General features: G+C 41.7%; 11 non-coding genes across 11 annotated transcripts; all 11 read right to left on the bottom strand.

Annotated features, from left to right (window-relative positions):
• Positions 1 to 156: 156 nt before the first annotated feature.
• trnar-acg (transfer RNA arginine (anticodon ACG)) lies at positions 157 to 229 on the bottom strand. The gene has a single exon. It is a non-coding gene; the product is annotated as a tRNA-Arg (tRNA).
• Positions 230 to 463: 234 nt separating this feature from the next.
• On the bottom strand, positions 464 to 535 carry trnah-gug (transfer RNA histidin (anticodon GUG)). Its single transcript has one exon. It is a non-coding gene; the product is annotated as a tRNA-His (tRNA).
• An 852-nt stretch (positions 536 to 1,387) lies between these two features.
• On the bottom strand, positions 1,388 to 1,460 carry trnar-acg (transfer RNA arginine (anticodon ACG)). Its single transcript has one exon. It is a non-coding gene; the product is annotated as a tRNA-Arg (tRNA).
• A 948-nt stretch (positions 1,461 to 2,408) lies between these two features.
• Positions 2,409 to 2,480, bottom strand: trnah-gug (transfer RNA histidin (anticodon GUG)). Its single transcript has one exon. It is a non-coding gene; the product is annotated as a tRNA-His (tRNA).
• Positions 2,481 to 3,574: 1,094 nt separating this feature from the next.
• trnar-acg (transfer RNA arginine (anticodon ACG)) lies at positions 3,575 to 3,647 on the bottom strand. Its single transcript has one exon. It is a non-coding gene; the product is annotated as a tRNA-Arg (tRNA).
• Positions 3,648 to 3,881: 234 nt separating this feature from the next.
• Positions 3,882 to 3,953, bottom strand: trnah-gug (transfer RNA histidin (anticodon GUG)). The gene has a single exon. It is a non-coding gene; the product is annotated as a tRNA-His (tRNA).
• Positions 3,954 to 4,094: 141 nt separating this feature from the next.
• On the bottom strand, positions 4,095 to 4,167 carry trnar-acg (transfer RNA arginine (anticodon ACG)). Its single transcript has one exon. It is a non-coding gene; the product is annotated as a tRNA-Arg (tRNA).
• A 238-nt stretch (positions 4,168 to 4,405) lies between these two features.
• Positions 4,406 to 4,477, bottom strand: trnah-gug (transfer RNA histidin (anticodon GUG)). Its single transcript has one exon. It is a non-coding gene; the product is annotated as a tRNA-His (tRNA).
• A 491-nt stretch (positions 4,478 to 4,968) lies between these two features.
• On the bottom strand, positions 4,969 to 5,041 carry trnar-acg (transfer RNA arginine (anticodon ACG)). The gene has a single exon. It is a non-coding gene; the product is annotated as a tRNA-Arg (tRNA).
• A 235-nt stretch (positions 5,042 to 5,276) lies between these two features.
• On the bottom strand, positions 5,277 to 5,348 carry trnah-gug (transfer RNA histidin (anticodon GUG)). Its single transcript has one exon. It is a non-coding gene; the product is annotated as a tRNA-His (tRNA).
• Positions 5,349 to 11,698: 6,350 nt separating this feature from the next.
• trnah-gug (transfer RNA histidin (anticodon GUG)) lies at positions 11,699 to 11,770 on the bottom strand. Its single transcript has one exon. It is a non-coding gene; the product is annotated as a tRNA-His (tRNA).
• Between the last annotated feature and the right edge of the window lie 4,011 nt (positions 11,771 to 15,781).

Raw genomic sequence — 15,781 nt, forward strand, 5'->3', positions numbered from 1 at the left:
TGATCCGATCACAGCTGTTTCACAGTGTAGGTTACAGTGGAGAAATTCGTTTATAGTCAACATTTTATACACATTTGTGGAATTGTATTCAACAGCCTGACCAGTTGAATCATGTCGTCCAGTGACCAGGGTCCCGGGTCACGTTAAAAGTATAGTCGAGCTAGCCAGGAGTCGAACCTAGAATCTTCTGATCCGTAGTCAGACGCGTTATCCATTGCGCCACTAGCCCACATATATGTCATTTCTGGCTCAGATTTGCGACCCTGCTCTGGCATATTTGATCAAAAAAACCTAACAAAGATCTGAATAGTCTGGAATAGTGTAACGAACAGAGGATTGCAAATGTTCTAAGACTTGTAAAAGTTTACAACAGATCTTGCATTGTGTGTTTTATACATGTAAAACATATTCTTGCCTTTGAGTAAACTACATTAATTTAACATTGGAAAGTACATATTAGTACTGCCGTGACCCGGATTCGAACCGGGGTTGCTGCGGCCACAACGCAGAGTACTAACCACTATACGATCACGGCTGTTCAGCTGTGTAGGTTACAGTGGAGAAATTCGCCTAAGGTCTACATTTTATATACATGAGTTGAACTGTATTCAACGGCCTGACCAGTTGAACGATGTAGTCCAGTGACCAGCGTCACGTTAAAATAATACGCAACGGAGTCGAACCTAGAATCTTCTGATCCGTAGAATCACTTCTGATCCGATCACAGCTGTTTCACAGTGTAGGTTACAGTGGAGAAATTCGTTTATAGTCAACATTTTATACACATTTGTGGAATTGTATTCAACAGCCTGACCAGTTGAATCATGTCGTTCAGTGGCCAGAGTCTCGGGTCACGTAAAAATTGTAGTCGAGCTAGCCAGGAGTCGAACCTAGAACCTTCTGATCTGTAGCCGCATTACCCATCGCGCCACTAGCCCACGTATATGCTGTTTCTGGCTCAGATTTGCAATCCCACTCTGGCATATTTGATCAAAAAAAGACCTAACAAAGATCTGAATAGTCTGGAATAGTGTAACGAACAGAGGATTGCAAATGTTCTAAGACTTGTAAAAGTTTACAACAGATCTTGCATTGTGTGTTTTATACATGTAAAACATATTTTTGCCTTTGAGTAAACTTCATTAATTTAACATTGGAAAGTATATATTAGTACTGCCGTGACCCCGATTCGAACCGGAGTTGCTGCGGCCACAACGCAGAGTACTAACCACTATACGATCACGGCAGTTCCGCAGTGCAGGTTACAGTGGAAAAATTCATTCATAGTCAACATTTCATACACATTTGTGGAATTGTATTCAACAGCCTGACCAGTTGAATCATGTCGTCCAGTGACCAGGGTCCCGGGTCACGTTAAAAGTATAGTCGAGCTAGCCAGGAGTCGAACCTAGAATCTTCTGATCCGTAGTCAGACGCGTTATCCATTGCGCCACTAGCCCACATATATGTCATTTCTGGCTCAGATTTGCGACCCTGCTCTGGCATATTTGATCAAAAAAACCTAACAAAGATCTGAATAGTCTGGAATAGTGTAACGAACAGAGGATTGCAAATGTTCTAAGACTTGTAAAAGTTTACAACAGATCTTGCATTGTGTGTTTTATACATGTAAAACATATTCTTGCCTTTGAGTAAACTACATTAATTTAACATTGGAAAGTACATATTAGTACTGCCGTGACCCGGATTCGAACCGGGGTTGCTGCGGCCACAACGCAGAGTACTAACCACTATATGATCACGGCTGTTGCGCAGTGTAGGTTACAGTGGAGAAATTCGCCTAAGTCTACATTTTATATACATGAGTTGAACTGTATTCAACGGCCTGACCAGTTGAACGATGTAGTCCAGTGACCAGCGTCACGTTTAAAATAATACGCGAACGGAGTCGAACCTAGAATCTTCTGATCCGTAGAATCACTTCTGGATCCGATCACAGCTGTTTCACAGTGTAGGTTACAGTGGAGAAATTCGTTTATAGTCAACATTTTATACACATTTGTGGAATTGTATTCAACAGCCTGACCAGTTGAATCATGTCGTTCAGTGGCCAGAGTCTCGGGTCACGTAAAAATTGTAGTCGAGCTAGCCAGGAGTCGAACCTAGAACCTTCTTGATCTGTAGCCGTATTACCCATTGCGCCACTAGCCCACGTATATGCTGTTTCTGGCTCAGATTTGCAATCCCACTCTGGCATATTTGATCAAAAAAGACCTAACAAAGATCTGAATAGTCTGGAATAGTGTAACGAACAGAGGATTGCAAATGTTGTAAGACTTGTAAAAGTTTACAACAGATCTTGCATTGTGTGTTTTATACATGTAAAACATATTCTTGCCTTTGAGTAAACTACATTAATTTAACATTGGAAAAGTACATATTAGTACTGCCGTGACCCGGATTCGAACCGGGGTTGCTGCGGCCACAACGCAGAGTACTAACCACTATACGATCACGGCAGTTCAGCTGTGTAGGTTACAGTGGAGAAATTCGCCTACTGTCTACATTTTATACACATTTGTGGAATTGTATTCAACAGCCTGACTAGTTGAATCATGTCGTCCAGTGACCAGCGTCACGGGTCACGTTAAAAGTATAGTCGAGCTAGCCAGGAGTCGAACCTAGAATCTTCTCCTCCTAAATTCGCCTTAAGGTCTACATTTTATACACATGAGTTGAACTGTATTCAACGGCCTGACCAGTTGAACGATGTAGTCCAGTGACCAGCGTCATGTTAAAATAATACGCNACATTGGAAAAGTACATATTAGTACTGCCGTGACCCGGATTCGAACCGGAGTTGCTGCGGCCACAACGCAGAGTACTAACCACTATACGATCACGGCAGTTCCGCAGTGCAGGTTACAGTGGAAAAATTCGTTCATAGTCAACATTTCATACACATTTGTGGAATTGTATTCAACAGCCTGACCAGTTGAATCATGTCGTCCAGTGACCAGGGTCACGGGTCACGTTAAAACTATAGTCGAGCTAGCCAGGAGTCGAACCTAGAATCTTCTCCTCCTAAATTCGCTTACGGTCTACATTTTATACACATGAGTTGAACTGTATTCAACGGCCTGACCAGTTGAACGATGTAGTCCAGTGACCAGCGTCACGTTAAAATAATACGCGAAGGAGTCGAACCTAGAATCTTCTGATCCGTAGAATCACTTCTGATCCGATCACAGCTGTTTCACAGTGTAGGTTACAGTGGAGAAATTCGTTTATAGTCAACATTTTATACACATTTGTGGAATTGTATTCAACAGCCTGACCAGTTGAATCATGTCGTCCAGTGGCCAGGGTCCGGTCACGTTAAAAGTATAGTCGAGCTAGCCAGGAGTCGAAGTTTGATCCGTAGTCAGACGCATGAGGATCGAACCGGGGTTGCTGCGGCCACCGGAGTACTAAAATCGGGTTCGCCGTGTAGGTTACAGTGGAGAAATTCGGTCTACATTTTATACACATTTGTGGAATTGTATTCAACAGCCTGACCAGTTGAATCATGTAGTCCAGTGGCCAGGGTCCCGGGTCACGTTAAAAGTATAGTCGAGCTAGCCAGGAGTCGAACCTAGAATCTTCTGATCCGTAGTCAGACGCGTTATCCATTGCGCCACTAGCCCACATATATGTCATTTCTGGCTCAGATTTGCGACCCGCTCTGGCATATTTGATCAAAACTGACCTAACAAAGATTTGAAAAGTCTGGAATAGTGTAACGAACAGAGGATTGCAAATGTTCTAAGACTTGTAAAAGTTTACAACAGATCTTGCATTGTGTGTTTTATACATGTAAAACATATTCTTGCCTTTGAGTAAACTACATTAATTTAACATTGGAAAGTACATATTAGTACTGCCGTGACCCGGATTCGAACCGGGGTTGCTGCGGCCACAACGCAGAGTACTAACCACTATACGATCACGGCAGTTCCGCAGTGCAGGTTACAGTGGAGAAATTCGTTTATAGTCAACATTTTATACACATTTGTGGAATTGTATTCAACAGCCTGACTAGTTGAATCATGTCGTCCAGTGGCCAGGGTCACGGGTCATGTTAAAAATGTAGTCGAGCTAGCCAGGAGTCGAACCTAGAATCTTCTGATCCGTAGTCAGACGCGTTATCCATTGCGCCACTAGCCCACATATATGTCATTTCTGGCTCAGATTTGCGACCCTGCTCTGGCATATTTGATCAAAAACTGAACCTAAGAAAGATTTGAAAAGTCTGGTAATAGTGTAACGAACAGAGGATTGCAAATGTTCTAAGACTTGTAAAAGTTTACAACAGATCTTGCATTGTGTGTTTTATACATGTAAAACATATTTTTGCCTTTGAGTAAACTACATTAATTTAACATTGGAAAGTACATATTAGTACTGCCGTGACCCGGATTCGAACCGGGGTTGCTGCGGCCACAACGCAGAGTACTAACCACTATACGATCACGGCAGTTCCGCCGTGCAGGTTACAGTGGAGAAATTCGTTCATAGTCAACATTTCATACACATTTGTGGAATTGTATTCAACAGCCTGACCAGTTGAATCATGTCGTCCAGTGACCAGGGTCACGGGTCACGTTAAAACTATAGTCGAGCTAGCCAGGAGTCGAACCTAGAATCTTCTCCTCCTAAATTCTACATTTTATACACATGAGTTGAACTGTATTCAACGGCCTGACCAGTTGAACGATGTAGTCCAGTGACCAGCGTCATGTTAAAATAATACGCGAAGGAGTCGAACCTAGAATCTTCTGATCCGTAGAATCACTTCTGATCCGATCACAGCTGTTTCACAGTGTAGGTTACAGTGGAGAAATTCGTTTATAGTCAACATTTCATAGTCAACATTTCATACACATTTGTGGAATTATATTCAACAGCCTGACCAGTTGAATCATGTCGTTCAGTGGCCAGGGTCTCGGGTCACGTTAAAAGTATAGTCGAGCTAGCCAGGAGTCGAACCTAGAATCTTCTGATCCGTAGTCAGACGCGTTATCCATTGCGCCACTAGCCCACATATATGCCATTTCTGGCTCAGATTTGCGACCCCGCTCTGGCATATTTGATCAAAACTAATCTAAGAAAGATTTGAAAAGTCTGTAATAGTGTAACGAACAGAGGATTGCAAATGTTGTAAGATTTGTAAAAGTTTACAAGAGCTCTTGCATTGTGTGTTTTATACATGTAAAACATATTTTTGCCTTTGAGTAAACTACATTAATTTAACATTGGAAAGTACATATTAGTACTGCCGTGACCCGGATTCGAACCGGGGTTGCTGCGGTCACAACGCAGAGTACTAACCACTACACGATCACGGCAGTTCCGCAGTGCAGGTTACAGTGGAGAAATTCGTTTATAGTCAACATTTTATACACATTTGTGGAACTGTATTCAACAGCCTGACTAGTTGAATCATGTCGTCCAGTGGCCAGGGTCACGGGTCATGTTAAAACTATAGTCGAGCTAGCCAGGAGTCGAACCTAGAATCTTCTCCTCCTAAATTCTACATTTTATACACATGAGTTGAACTGTATTCAACGGCCTGACCAGTTGAACAATGTAGTCCAGTGACCAGCGTCACGTTAAAATAATACGCGAAGGAGTCGAACCTAGAATCTTCTTAGAATCTTCATTTTTGTCCCGTTCTTATTTGTCTTCAAACTGTCACATGGCTTCCTTGTTTGCAGTGGCCCAATATTGCAGACTGTCTTTTATACGATTCACTGACTTTTTATTTATGTTTTTTGTAATGATTTACTCTCTCTTATGGTTTTCACTTGTCTCTGCAACAATTTCAAAACTGGCATATTTATAAAATGTGCTATATAAATTAAGTGGATTGGATTTCTACAAACATGAATCGCTATCGACATCTCCATAACCATTTCTCTAGACTCCTGCTGTGTCATTACTTTTCCCTATGGGCAGCTGTCTGCATTTTAATCAACATTGCATGGAAATATTCAATTATTTTAATCCATTATTCTCAATCACAGGGCTCTTTAGACTATGAAATGACTTTTACCTGATCATAATCCATAAAAGAGCTTGTTAATGGCCATTTTTAGTCCAAGCACCTCTGTAAAAATGAATATTACGGTCTGGCCTTCCCACAGTTACACATTTCTTCGATAAGTGATGCCAGTTGTTTCTCAGTCCACCATTTTGATTTTATCCAGCTGACCTCTTAACTAATGAGGTGCAGTTTTTTTTCCCACAATACCTTTGATGAAAAATGCATGCTTCATCCCTGCTCTTTCATGCACTTTCACTGGTGGCTCTTTGGCTCCGTCAGAGAACTCCAGCGCTTTATGTATGCTATATTTAATTAAACTAATCACCTTGACCAGGGGCTCACTGCCTGCCAGACAGCGCCACTTCATTTGCATTTAAATAGAAAAACACTGGCCAAAATATTTTGACGGTGGGTGGGAAGGCTTCCTGTCAGCGAGGGTCATTGGCGGTGATTTAGTGCTGTTTAAGTGTGATTTGTGGTTCGTGCGGCGGTGATGGATGGGCTGATGGGGCTGCGGTGTGTGCGCCGACTGGGATGTGCCCGGGTCGGTGATGCAGAACGGTGGTGGTGCCCACAGAGGCCGTATGCATGGGCTTGTAACTAAAAACCAAAACACATTTATAAAGTCAATAAAATAAAAAAAGATACATCTCTAAAGGTCAAAACATAAATTGGTAAATTATGTTGTGGCGCAATGCAGCAGTGTAGGATCCTTTTCTTTAATTGTATTTCTTAGAAAGTCTCAAATTTTGCTACTGTGAGGCTGATTAAATCATTTAGTGATACATATGATAAAAATATGCACATTTAAAAGGTCCTGTATTACACGAAAATGACTCTTGTGAGCTCCTCAAAAAATATCTCAAGTTATATTTTGTTTAATTCACACGTGTTTGAATAACCTTTTATTATTTGTCTGCATGTCCATAGCTCAAAATGCAAAAGAAAAACCTGAAGTTATGGTTTTTGGCCCTAGCTCCTTAAATTCTTCTTTTCCTGTGGACCTGGGTTCATTAAATCATTTAGTGAAGCCGGTTGTTACAAACTTAGGAGTCAAAATGGACCCAGATCTAAAACTTGATCAGCAAATTAGCGCTGTTGTAAAATCAATTTTTTTCCAGCCAAGACAACTGGCCAAAATTAAGCCTATTTTATCAACACAACACTTCGAAACTGTCATTCATGCATTTGTGACGACTAGATTGGATTATTGTAATGCACTTTATGTTGGTGTGAGCCAAAATGCACTTTGCCGGTTGCAACGGGTCCAAAACTCAGCGGCTCGACTTTTAACTGGAACCCGGAAACACGAGAGCGTCTCACCTGTTTCAGCTTCTCTCCATCGGCTCCCAGTGTCTTTTAGAGTTGATAATAAAATTCTTTTATTTACTTCTAAGTGTTTGCACAGCCTAGCGCCCTCCTGCCTCACTGACATGATCCACCCTCACGTCCCCGTCTCGCACTCTCAGGTCTGCAGACCAACTCCAGCTCGCCGTCCCAAAAACTAAACGTGAGCTTTGTGGGGACCGTGTGTTTTCTGTTTCTGCCCCTCGGCTCTGGAACCAGTCGCCGTTAGAGATCAGAGGCCGAGTCTGTCTTTTTAAATCACTCCTAAAAACATACCTTTTTTCACTGGCTTTTAATAAGTGACATGTATATTTCTTCCTCAGTATATTACTGTTTTTCTATGTTTTTTAGTTCCTGTATTGTGTTTGTACCATATATTTTCTTCTGTCCTGTGTTTGTATGCAGCACTTTGGCCTACTGGCAAGTTTTAAAGTGCTTTATAAATAAAGTTGGTATGGTATGGTAAAATGCTCTGTTCCACCTTGTGATGTCACATAAGGTACTTTTCAGGTTGACCTTTTATCTTTTGTTTAGCTTACATTGGCAATACCAGATTTGAAATTATCCAGATGATTTTAATGAAGGTGTACGGAGATTAAAAACAGTAGATTGGTTTTGGAGTGGTTTTACTATATACATATTTATGTGTATAAAATATTGAATCGGTATCGCAATTTTTATGGATTCACAGACAACAAAATACTGTATTTTCCGGGCTATTAGGGGCTCTGAATTATAAGACGCACTGTCATTAAATGGTCTATTTTTCGAACTTTTTTCACAAATAAACCGCGTGGGACTTTAAAGGAAACACAACAGTGTGATGGGTGAGTGGTTTTGTTTGTTTGTTCGTTCACGGTGACTCTGGGCTTTGTTCAGTTGTGGCGTGTAGGGAGGGTGTGTCTGGGACCAACGGATTGTCGGCGTGTTCGCAGTGACTCAGTTGTTCAGTCGTGTCTAGAAGCGGCACGTTGCGCTCGCTTTTTTGGTTCGTTCCACCGTTCCGTTCCTCGTCGGCGTGGAGTGATGAGTGTGTCTGTGCGGTCGCTGTCTGCTCCCTGTGTGTTTGTGTGTCCTGCGGGTGGTGCGGCTTTGTAGTTTACTTAAGTCGTGCTGGGACACCCGAGTGGATTCGTGTATAGGGCGCTCTGGATTGTGGTGCACGGTCGTTTTTTGATGGGGTTAGAGCCTTAAGAGCGCGTCTAATAGTCCAGAAAATACTGTATGTGACTTTCTCCATAGAACTGTTGATACTCGAGTTTAGATCTGTTCAAACATGTTCAAAAACACATATGATCCTATTAGTTTCCAATTGTTTTGTTAATTATGACAGATGTGTTTGAATTTTGAACGGAGCTCTGTGATTGAAGTGAAGGTCGCGAATCTGTTCGTAGTCCGGATGCTGGTTGGAGGGATCACAGATGGATATTTTTATGTATTTATTATCTCTTTTCCCATATCGTGCGGCCCTATATAGATCAAGTACATCTGTGTGCCTGTATGAGTGTGTGTGAGTGAATGGATGGGTAGGATGTGGTTGTATATGTCTATGTATAAAACATATATGTCTATGTATAATGTATATGTATAATATGTACATGTGTATATGTATATGTGTGTTTGGTTGGGGGTGGTAAGGGCAGAGACTGTTTACTATTTTGTTTTATAGTAGGAACACTGACTGTATTACCACTTGACATGACATCACAAGGTGGAACAGAATGTTTTCTGCTTGAGAGAAGAACTAAATATGCAGCGTTTGTGTGTTAGTCTACATTCAGACTGCAGGGCTTAATGCTCAATTCAGATTTTTTGTGAAATCCAATGTTTTTGCGAGGTCGTTCACATTTCCAGTTAAATGTGACTTGTATGTGGCTCCAGTGTGAACATTAAACGGTCCAAAAGTGTCCCACATGTGACACTGGAGACACGACGACGTCAACCTCAGCGAGCGTCTCTGTGTTTACAGAAGTTGTCCAAACATGGACGCAGCATCGAGCACCTGGAGATTTTAAAGTTCCTCTTGTACCGGAGCCAGAACATGAACAACTTACTTGTTTAAAGGAGGAGATTGAGAAGGAGAAGGACGAGGTTTTTGGTCGTGGTGTTTTGTTGAACAGCGGCAGCAACGTCCGTTGAAAGGAACGTGTGGATATGGAGACGGAGCCAAGAGTGGTGAGTGGTGATGTGCTTCGCTTCAGTGACACGGAGTTCATTAACAATTTTCGCCTACTTCAGTGCAGAATAGTGACGTTTGTGTCTTGTTGATAACGTGTAGGTGGATGAATGCACTTTGGCCGTTCAGACTGAAGTCACATGTCAAAAGATCAGATATGTATCAGTTTCAGGAGCACATATCCAAGTGTCCTGGGTCACATTTGAAAAAAATCAGATCTGTGTGGTTCAGACTGTCATTAAAAGATCAGATACAGGAACATAGAGGCCAAAGAATCGGATTTGGGTCACTTCAGGTGCAGTCTGAACGCAGCCTTAGACGTGTGAATGAAAGAAAACACAACTCTAGGTCTGTTCATCATGAGGAAATAACATTATAACATAGATCAGAACATATTGTAAAATGGGCCTTTTAAATTCACCCTGTTACTTAAAGCAGCAGAACATTCTCCATGGAAAATTGTGTTTTATTCTATTCTGTGGAAGATTATAGCCAAAGGAGCAACATTTCCAATGAAACAGGCTTTTCATTTTTTTCAGTCCAATAACTACCAAAAAAAAAAAAAAAAGTGAAGGCATGTTTTTATGTTAGTTGAATGACAATTAAGCTTCATGTAAAGAATATAAGAATAAGTCTATTATTTCCTAAAATTACATTAAGGAATGTTTATGGATCCCAATAAACCATTTGTTGTTGCTGAAGTTAAGTGTCACAGTTCACTTTTCTGACTACAGTTGTTGCTTGACCATGTATTGATCTGTCTGACATGAGCCCCACACCTGTCGTCCACCACCAATCTTCAGAAAACGCTCTTGTGGTCCTCACCTCTTTTCTTACACAGCAACCAGAAACTCATGACATCAAAAAGTATATTTTAGTCTGTATTATATTGTCACTAAAAAGTTACCTACTGGGGCTTTCATGTCCTACGATTTGTTTGTTTTCGAGGTTATCTTTTCATTCTCTCTGAAAATCTGTCAGCCCTGAATGGAAAGCAAGATAAAATATATGACCCTAGGCAGTTGAAGAGCGCTGCAAAATAAGTAAACAAAACATGCAAATGCAAACACCAAGCACACGTTACATAGAGGACTGACGACACTAGAGCAGTATTTTGAAAATAGTGGGGCAATGCCAAGGGGGTGTTTGACCTACGGCCAAATTATAACAAGGACATGATCTTTAAAGACGAGGAGGACACAGGAGCAGACCGCCTCATGATACGGGTGAGTGCAGTGCGGCATACAGACGGACACATGCTGCGTGTGTCCCGGGAGTCGCTTTGGAGACGCAGCTAAAACGTTTGCTCTTGTATGTCAGTGACTGAGGCCCCGTTTACATTAACATATTTTTTTAAACGGAGACATTTCCCTTTGTTTGTACACATCTTTTACAAAGAGTGAATTCACCTCTGAAAACACATCTTTCTAAAAACTCTGGCTAGAGTGAAGATTCTGGAAAACTCTGGTTTAGTGTTTGCGTGTATAACCCGGTGTAAAGTGAGATACGTGGAGTTTTAGGAACTGACTCGCCAAAAGTGTTTGTATTTGCACACACAGCTGATGGATCATATCCATGACCAGAGATGAATGAGCTCAGAGATCAGGGACTTTACCACTTCTTTAACAGATCTGTGGAGGGGCGAGCTCACTCAGTAATGCACGATTTTCAAAATTTTTTACAGCTGTTCCGCAGTAGAAGTTACAGTGGAGTAATCCCTCTACAGTCTACATTTTAAACACAACAATGGAATTATATTCAACAGCCTGACCAGATGAATCATGTAGTTCAGTGACATGTGTCACATTGAAACTGTAGTCAAGCTAGCCAGGAGTCAAACCTAGAATCTTCCAATCCGTAGTTAGACGCATTTTCCATTGCGCCACTATCCCACGTAGATGTCACCGCTGGCTTCGGTTTGCAAACCCGCTGTGGCATATTTGAACAAAACTGGCCTAACAAAGATTTGAAAAGTCTCGAATACTGTAACGAACAGAGGATCGCAAAGTTGTAAGATTTGTAAAAGTTCACAAAAGATCTTGCATTGTGTGCTTTATACATGTAAAACATATTCATGCCTTTGAGTGAAATACAAAAATGTTACAATGATAGCAAGCATAGAGCTGTGCTGCCGTGACCCGGATTCGAACCGGGGTTGCTGCGGCCACAACGCAGAGTACTAACCACTATACGATCACGGCTGTTTGGCAGTAGAAATTACAGTGGAGTAATCTGCCTACAGTCTACATTTTATACACAGGAAAGGAACAGTACTCAACAGACAGACCAGTTGAAGGATGTAGTCCAGTGACACGTTAAAATTATAGGCGAGCTAGCCAGGAGTCGAACTTAGAATCTTCTGATCCGTAGTCAGATGCATTATCCATTGCGCCACTAGCCCATGTATACTTTGTTTCTGGCTCAGATTTGCGAACCCGCTCTGGCATATTTGCTCAAAGCTGATGGATCAGATCCATGACCAGAGACGAATGAGCTCGGAGGTCAGTGACTTTACCACTTCTTTAACAGATCTTTGGAGAGGCGAGCTCACTCAGTAATGCACGTTTTTCAAAATATTTGTAAACAAAGTAAACGACAACTTTTTTGAAAACGATGCTGTGTGCACGATGTTATTTTGGAAAATGGAGGGAGGAAAATATTTGATCTCAACAAACCCAGGTATGTGTAAACGTAGCCTGAAGGCGACGTTACGCGAAATATTTTCTTCTTCCTAGGAGGGGGGCGCGACAGAAAATAAATGAGAAGCACTTCACTAGAGCCAACAGCAGTATGTCCCAAGGGAGGATTTGAACCAGCAACCCCCTGGTCCATCAACAACTGCTAAATCCACTACCTTCGATGCAATTTTATTTGTTAATGGGGTGTGTGATCGGTGTTGTGCAGGAGACGTCGGCGATCAGATGAGGCCGTTTCTGAATATGTGTGTGTATGTTTGAGATGTTCCTGGGTCATTGAACCTCGGTGGAAGAAATCAGCTCCATAAATAATGTGCTGTGAACCGCGCGCTGTCCCCGAGCACGGCGGTCATTATAACGCCTTTGAAATGATAATTGGTTCTTGTTATGGATATTTACTGTAGTGACTGATGTGACATTCATTATACTCAGGCATATACGGGAACGTTTACTCAACCTGACAATTCCACTGATGGAGTCATGCATGAGCGCGAAGTGAACGGCCGTGCTGGGGCTGAGTGTGTGTGTGTGTGTGTGTGTGCTGTGATGGAGATGTAATGTGCTGGTGATGTTATGTTATGTTATGTAGTGCTCAGCTGTGAGTGGAGATAATGGAGAAGATCATTTATGAAAGGGCACGTTATGCAAAATTGCCTTTTTGAGCGTTTATATCAGTGTTATAACAACGTTCCATCATCAAAAGAACATGTAAATTGTGTTTGGCGTCAGTTTTCAGCTTGTTTCACCTGTGTCTGTGTGCATTTATACCCCGTGTTCTTCTCTGCCCTTTGTTGGACCATTGTCTCTGTCAGAGTTTCTCCTTGTCTTGTGTCATGGCAGTTTAGTTCAAGTTTTGGATTGGTCATTAAATACTTTGAAGCAGTCCTGCGTTTTGGGTCTCCTCTGTTTCTATGTGACAGAAAGTCTGTTTTAAAATAAATGTTGTCTAAGTAAAGACACTTTTTTTTTTTTTGTTGTTGCATCTGCCTCCTACTTTGACCACTTTGGTCAGCTTCCCCACACGGACACAGAAGAGACGTGTCTGGACTCAAATCGTTTCCAATACGGTGATACGAGGATGCAGTGATTCCTTTCTGTTTAAACATAAACTTAGTCTGAGTTCTTCTCTCAGACAGAAACAAAACACAACTCCAGGTCTGTTTTTGATGCGGTAACAACATTATAACATGGCTTAAAACTCACAAGACTCAATTTTGCGTAATATCGACCCTTAAAAAAATCAGATTTGCATAACATGTCACACAGATCGTACGAGTTGTTCTGTCCCTGCCACAGTCGGCTTCTGTTTTTCTGTTCCTCTGACAAAATGAGCCCATCTACATGCCCAGCGCCGCTTTCCCAGGCCCGCGGAGTCTCAGAGACCACATCTCCGTGCAGTCTCCTCAATAGTTCATTTCCATGCTCAGTGGTGCACGCAGCAGACGGGCTCAGATAAATGGAGCCGGGCCCTTTTTTCTGACGGTTCACGCACATCACATGACTCTTCTGGAGAACACGGAGAAAAGATAGAGCGAGTGTTCCAGTTCAAATAGTGAGTCAGTGCTCTGAAGTTTACTCACGGGAGGCTGAGTGTGTGTGTGTGTGTGAGGACAAATCCGTTTGGTCTTATTTCAACTGTAAAAATACGACGTGGTAACAGGGCTGCAACAAACCAACGAACGGCCCGCTTTGTTCAGACTTAAAGGGTCGTGTTACGATATTTTCTCATGTTATTTCCTCATTACAAACAAATCCATGTATCATTCGTTCAGTCCTTTTTCCAGTTTAAAACCAAAAATAAGAAAATGAAAAAACAGTTTTCTTCATTATTTGTCTCCAAAACCAAAATGAAAAAACAGATAATAATTCATTTTTTTCAATTTTTCGATTTTATGTTCAAATGAAGAATGGAAAAAAAACAGATAACGGTCGTTTACGTGACTTCCGTGACTGCGATGTCGAACTGAACCAGGACTGATCCAGGTCCGGGACCAGAGTGGGACCAGACCGAGATCAGACCGAGATCAGACCGAGACCAGACCGGGACCAGAGTGCGACCAGAGCGGACTCTGAGCTTTGACTCTGAGCCTCAGCTTCAAGCTCCTGTCATGCCTTGAGCTCTGAGCCTGGCCTGGTTTCGGTCTGGTCCCAGTCTGGTCCCGCGTCTGGTCCCGCTCTGGTCTCAGTCTCGGTCTGGTCCCGGTCTGGTCCCGCTCTGGTCTCAGTCTCGGTCTGGTCCCGGTCTGGTCTCAGTCTCGGTCTGGTCCCGGCCTGGTCTTGGTCTCAGTCCCGCTCTGGTCCCGGTCTTGTCTCAGTCTCAGTCCTGGTCTGGTTCCAGTCTGGTTGCAGTCTAGTCCCGGACCTGGAAACAGTCCTGGTTCAGTCCGATATCACAGTCACGGAAGTCATGTAAACGGGAAACGGCCGTTATCTGTTTTTTCCATTTTCCATTTAAACACAAAATCGAAAACTGAAAAAACAAATCATCACTGTTTTTTTCATTTTGGTTTTGGAGACAAATAATAAAGAAAACAGTTGTTTTTTTCATTTTCTTATTTTTGGTTTTATATTGAAAAACAAATGAACGAATGACACACGGATTCTAAATCAACATCAGCTTTCCGGTTTAGTGTCCACGTTTTTCTCCATGTTGGACACACACGAAACATAATAAATGTGACGTCATTTCTGAGATCCGAGATGGATAAACAAACACAGCATAAGTTACAAGTCAGATTTGTGGAGAGTCGAGCCTCAGTAAAAGTTTTAAAGGTATTTATAAGCAGTTACTTGTATTTAACCTTTACCAGGGAAAACATAATTACAACGTTGGCCTTAAAACTCAAGTAAATGAAAATATTAAGGCGCAGCTTAAAGGGAGACTATGCAAATGTTCTGGTGGAGGGTTTGTCTAATGAAAAGGTTATTGCTTTTGTCTGAAATATTCCACAGTACGGTCTAAGAAAAGTTTTGTTAATGCTAATTTGCGGAACATTCCAGTCAACATCTCTAAAAACTTGCATAGTCCCCAATTAATGTCACAGTGTGGAACATATCAGGCGTCTCCATGAGGATAAGCAGGTGGGCTGGATGGATATTTTTAATGTTTTACCATGGAACATTCCAGGTAAAACAATAACATTTCCATGGAGTCAAGCGGACGATGGAGTCCCACCGGAAAAGTTGCGCAATTCACCTTTAAGAAATGCATTTTTGTAATACTTCAAACTTGAATTCAACAAAAATAAATGTGTTCTTATAATTGTATTTGTTAAATAATCATATCTGTGTACATTTTAGGAGTTTTGGCTTTTTCACAGCACGATTTGCAGTTATGAAAATTTCATATGAAAATTTTGTCCTGGTTTAGTTCTGTTTTAGACCTGGTTTGATTTAGACCTGGTTTAGTTCTGTTTAGACCTGGTTTTAGACCTGGTTTAGTCCTGATTTAGACCTGGTTTAGACCTGGTTTAGTCCTGGTTAAATCCTGGTTTATCCTTGGTTTAGTCCTGGTTT

Source organism: Boleophthalmus pectinirostris, unplaced genomic scaffold, assembly GCF_026225935.1.
Source record: "Boleophthalmus pectinirostris isolate CB_2022bp ecotype Guang Dong unplaced genomic scaffold, ASM2622593v1 HiC_scaffold_8, whole genome shotgun sequence".
Lineage (NCBI taxonomy): Eukaryota > Metazoa > Chordata > Actinopteri > Gobiiformes > Gobiidae > Boleophthalmus > Boleophthalmus pectinirostris.